General features: G+C 37.0%; 1 pseudogene; it reads left to right on the top strand.

Annotated features, from left to right (window-relative positions):
- Positions 1-325: 325 nt before the first annotated feature.
- On the top strand, positions 326-1,611 carry LOC108398296 (deuterosome assembly protein 1-like; annotated as a pseudogene).
- The last annotated feature ends 4,327 nt before the right edge of the window (positions 1,612-5,938 follow it).

The raw sequence follows: 5,938 nt of genomic DNA, 5'->3' as shown, positions 1-5,938 counted from the left end.
TGGAAGGCTCGACTGTGTTCACCAAAAGTTGGTTATTCATTCAGTGACACAAAAGACGTTTGGAGGAGACTGAGAATGTACGAAGTCAATTTCAACAAATTGAGGAAAAGAAGTACAAAAAGTTAACATGATTGTGTCCATAAAAGTGAAATGCGTGAGAGAGGTGGTGTCGGGGAGCCTCGGTCTCGGGGCGGCCCCGCCGCCCATCCCCCAGCCTGCCCGCGGCGGCGCGCGTCCCCTCGGCGACCAGTGGCGGTGGGCGGGCGCGCGGCGGCCTCGGACGGGCAGGGCTGGCAGGGCGCGGCGCGCCTGCTCCCGGGGCCGCGGACCTCCCGGAGGGCGAAGCGCGGCGCAGATTAAAATTCAAGAATTCTAACCCAGATGCAGCAGATTCTTGACATGGAGAACAAAGCCCATAATACAACGGGGGCTTCTCCTTGTGAGGCTGAACTTCAGGAATTAATGGAACCAATTAGTATCATGGTAAGCAACACAAAATTGGACTTGTAAAGGAGGGTGCGGGCCTTGGAGACAGATTAGATCTTCAGGATCAAGAGCTGGCAAGTGCACAACCTTGTCTGGATCAGAAAGGTCAAGAGGTGGGATTACTTAGAAGCTGGACAGTCTGGAAAAATGTAATTTAGCGATGACTCAGAATTGTGAAGGTCAACTGCAAACTGGGAAAGTTCAATTTTCCAAACTAACGAATAGCTTTGAAAAACTGAAATTACAGCAAATGAAACAAAACAAATTTAGACGAAAAGAATTACTGTACCCTGAAGAAGAAATACCCTTTCAACTGAGCAACTTGATCCAGAAATGAGAGAAACAAGCACAAAGTTACCAGACTCAACTAAATGGTAGGAAACGGTGCACAGGAGACAGAGGCTGTGAAACTCCCCCGCTGATTTGTGAACCAGATCACAGTTGTGAAAATGAGAGAGATGAGTTCATTATTGAAAAATTAAAATCAGCTGTGAGTGGAATGGCATTAAACAGGAATAAGCTACGAGATGAAAATCAGAAGCTCTTACAAGAACTGAAAATGTACCGAAGACAGTGCCAGGCCATGGAAGCAGGGCTCTCAGAGGTGGAAAGTGAGTTGCAGTCACGTGATGATCTCTTGAGTATTACAGAAATGGTATGATCGCATTTGCACAGAGAATTATTAAGAATAGGAGAGCGCCAAAATGCTCAAGAAAATAAAAAAAAAAGTCTTGAATCATCTTATGCACCTCCTATTAAAGAACCAGAAAGGAAAAAAGAAAGAGGTGACCCCCAGATAAACCAAATCATGAAAAAGAATTGAACAAGATAAGAAGCCAACTCTGCCAGGAGCAAGAGGCCAACAGCTCTGAGCGGAAAAGGACGAGGCATGAGATCCGTGACCTTGCAGAGGAGCGTCATCCGAAGGACATCACTACAGCGACTGTCGTGAAGAAAGCTGCCCTTGGGGAAAGACAGTTAAAGATGGAGTTGGAAATAAAAGAAAAAATGTTAGCAAAACAACAGGTCTCAGACAAGGTATATAAAGCCGTCAGAACTGAAAACACACATCTGAAAGGAATGATGGGAGATTTCGACCCAGGAGGGTACATGGGCATATGCTGAAAGCATTCAGTAAATTGAACCAAAAGATAGGGGCGGCCGGGGAAGGGAGTGAAATGAGTGACGCTCACAGTGCAACTTGTACTGAGACCAGATGGTTCACTCAAGACCAAGACCTGTCTCTTTCTCTCCGTTATCCTGGTATTAAGTCCTTGTGCTTATAACCCTATAACATGAAAGACTATGTGCAAATGAGAGAAACTGAAACAGAAGCAAAGCCAACCAAAGCCAGGAAATGCCACTGTGGAGGAAGGAACTTACGGGGACTGTGATGCACAGAAAGTGATGATTTGAGGCAGGTGTAAAATTGTTACATTGGCCTGAAGACTCAAGAGAGCCTGTGAGTACTTCTCATCTCTTGCCTGGCTTATGATATGAATCAGGTGAGTGTAACAAATAAATGACATAACTACATGTCCATGCCTTTGTTTCTTCCACTTGTCTGCAGTGGGTGCTGCCAGAAAGGGCCTTGGGACCTTGCAAGAGGATAGCAGCTGGTTTTACTGGTGCCCGATATAAATCATCCTGGGGAGGATGCTGTATGGACAGTCGGGCTTAGAATATGTTCCTGCATCTATTGAGATGATCTTATGGTTTCTTCTTTTTATTCTCTTCATATGACAGATTATATTGATTTACTTTCGAATATTGAACCAACATTGCATTCAAGATAGCCTCACTTGGCTGGGATGTATTATATCTTTTTATACCCTGCTTACTGTGATTTGCAGATATTTTGTTGAGGATCTTCATGTCCATGTTCATAAGAGATAGTAGGGTGGCTTCTTGGTAAGGGTTCACAAGTGTTTCCTGTTCTTGTATATTTTCTAAAAGACATTGTGTAGAATTACTACTATTTCTGTTTTAATTCACCAATGGAAACTCCCAGGCTTGTATGTTTTTTCTTTGAAGAACAAACTTTCTTTTATAAGTTTTAACTAAAAATTTACTTCCTTTAAAGGATATGGGACTATTAGAGTTATCTGCTTCTTGAGTGAGTTTTAGTAGTTTGTGCCTTTCAATATTGTTCCATTTAATCTAAACTGTCGAATGTATGCATATGGTCATTTGCAGCATTCTTATGTTACTGTTTGAATCTCTGTGGATATTAAATTATTAAAGTCATTCCTGATACTGGTCATTTGTGTCTTCTCCCTTTTTTACCTTGGTCACTTTGTATAGAATATCATCAGCTTCACTGATCTTTCAAAGAGCCAGCTTTCAGTTTCACTGATTTTTACCCAATTTTTTATACCATTTATATCTGCTCTAATCTTTATTATTTCAGTTTTTTTCCTTGATTTGCTCTTCTGTCTCTAGTCTCTTAAGATGGAAACTTACATTACTGATATAAGATTTTTCTTTTTTTAGGATATAAGTTCTTAACACTATAAATTTTACACTAAGTAGTATTTTGATGTGTTCCACAAATTTTGATAATTTCCATTTCCATTTAATTTGAAATATTTTAAATTTTTCTTGAGACTTCTCCTTTGACCTATTTGCTTATTTTTCAGAAATGTATTGTTTAATTTCCAAATATGCTGAGATTTTTGTTATTTTTCTGCTATTGGTTTCTAGTTTAATTCCGTTACGTTGTTAGAACAACTACCTGTGATAGACACCCATCCCCACAACCACGTTCCCACATCACAGCAGTACATTTGTTAAAATTAATGAAACTGCAATGACATATCATGACCACCCAACATTCATAGACTACTTTAGAGCCACTCTTAGTATTGTACATCCTATGGGTTTGGGCACTTGCATAATGACACATATATACCATTGTATCATACTGAATCATTTTACTGCCCTAAAAATCCTCAGCATTGTGCCTACTACAACATAATTTTTATTAAACTTTCTATCTTGAGATAATTCATATACACTTTAATACTGAGATAGATTCTCATGAATTTGTAGGAAATAATACAGAGAGATCCTGTGTACCCTGTATCCATTTTCCCCCAAATATAAAATCTTACAAAAACTTTGTAGTACAAGGTCACAACCAAGAAATTCATATTGATACAATCCATGGATCTTAATTTAGATTTCCCATTTTGCTTGTACTTATTTGTGTGAGTTTATGTGTGTCTATTTAGTTTCATGCAATTTTATCACATGTGTAAGTACATGTATTTACTTCCGTTAAGATACAGAGTAGGTCTATCACCACAAGGATCTCTCATTTTACTCTTTTATTATAGTACTTATTTCCCCCTCATACTGACCTCCCATTTCTAATCCTGGCAATTCCAACTCTATACTCTTTCATTTAAACAATGTTATATAAGTAGAAGCATACAGTATGTAAACTTTTGTAGATTGGCTTTCTTTTTCACTCAGTATAATTTTCTGGAGAGTCATCCAATTGTATAGACCAATAGTTCATTCCTTTTTTACTGCTCATTAGTATTCTATGGTACTTAGGCACCAGTTTGTTTAACTACTAACCTATTGAAGGACATCTGTGCTGCATATGGCTATTATGAATAATGTTGTTGTAACTTTTGTGTACAGGTTTTTACGTGAACATAAAACTTTCCTCGAATAAATGCTCATGAGTGCAAATGCTGGGTCATATAGTAACTGCATATTTGTTGTATAAGAACTGCCAGATTGTTTACCAGAGTAGCTGTAAACAAAGAAAAAAGGTCCATTCTTTCTAACAATGAATGAATGATCCAGTTTCACTGTATCCTTTCCAGTTTTGGTGGTGTCTTGTTTGTTTTAGCCATTCTGATAGCTGTACAGTAATATCTCATTGTGGTTTCATTTTACATTCTCATAGATAATGATGTTAAACATCTTTTGTGTGTTTATTTTCCATCTGTATACCCTCTTCGGTGAAATGTCTATTCACGTATGCCCTTTTTTTTCTAACTGGGTAGTTTGCTTTACTGTTGTCTTTTTGAGACTTATTTAAATATTCTAGATACTGATATTTTGTTGAATATGTATTTTGCAAGTATTTTTTTCCAGTCTGAAGCTTGTTTTTTTTTATCCTCTCCACAGAGTCTTTTACAGACAAAAAAAATTTTGATGGGGACCAATTTTACTTTTTTTCTTTCAGGCATTATGCTTTTTGTGCCTAAGAAGTTTTTCCTAGACCTAGATTCTAAATATTTTCTCCTATGATTTTCCAAAACTTATACAGTTTTAAATTTACATCATGATCTACTTCAAGTTTATTTTCGTATAAGATATGAAGTTGAGTTCAAAGTTCACTTTTATTCCTATGGATGTCCAATTGTTCCTGTACCATTTGTTGAAAGGCTATATTTCTACCATTGAGTTGCTTTTGCCAAAAACTAAAACATTTTATCAAAAATCAGATTAGCATATTTATGAGTCTATTTCTGAGTTCTCTATTTTGATTCTCTGCTTTACAAGTCTGCCAACACACACTGTCTCCATTACTGTAGTTATATAGTAAGTCTTAATCTTGGGTACTGTATTTTCTTCCACTTTATTCTTATTTTTCATGATATTTTTTAGGTATTGTGGGGTCGGTGCTTGTTCATATAAATTTTAGAATAATGCTGTCTACATCTCCAAAAACCTTGTGGAGATTTTGATGGGAATTAAATTAAACCTATATATTAGTTTGGAGAGAATTGATTTTTACCTCTTCTAATCTGTGGACATGGTGCACTTACCTAGATCCTCTCTGATTCTTTCATTGGCATGAAAGAATTTAATTTTCAGCAATCAGATCCTGTATGCTTTTTTTAAATACCTAAGTACTTCATTTTCTTACGTGTGATTGTAGGTGGTATCATATTTTTAATTGCAGTTTCTGCATATTCCTTTTTAGTGTATAGAAATATGACTGATATTTTGTGTTCATATTATCTCCTGCAACCTTGCCAAACTCACTTATGATTCAGAGGTTTTTATTTTTTATATATTCCTTGAGATTTTCTATGAGAACAATCATGTCATCTGCAACTAGGGACAGTTTTATTTCATCCTTTTCATTCTGCACATCTTTTCTTTCCTGTCCTTGTCTTATTAGAGTAGATAAAACTTTCAGTATTATGTTGAATGAGTGTTGAGAACAAATATCCTTGCCTTGTTCCTGGTATTAGGGAGAATACATTGAGCTTATCATGACTAAGTATGATATTACCTGTAGGTCTTTGTAGGTTCTCTTTATCATTTTCATGTAGTTCCTTATTCCTAAGTCACTGAGAGTTTTTACCATCTGTGGGTGTTGGATTTTTTCAAATTCCTTTTTATAATACCCTTCTTTAGACTGTTACCCTGGTGGAACTTGTTGATTGATTTTAAATATTAAATGAGCCTCACATTCCTAGGA

Source organism: Manis javanica, chromosome 18 (assembly GCF_040802235.1).
Source record: "Manis javanica isolate MJ-LG chromosome 18, MJ_LKY, whole genome shotgun sequence".
Classification (NCBI taxonomy): Eukaryota; Metazoa; Chordata; class Mammalia; order Pholidota; family Manidae; genus Manis; species Manis javanica.
This window is presented reverse-complemented; position numbering and strand designations above follow the sequence as displayed.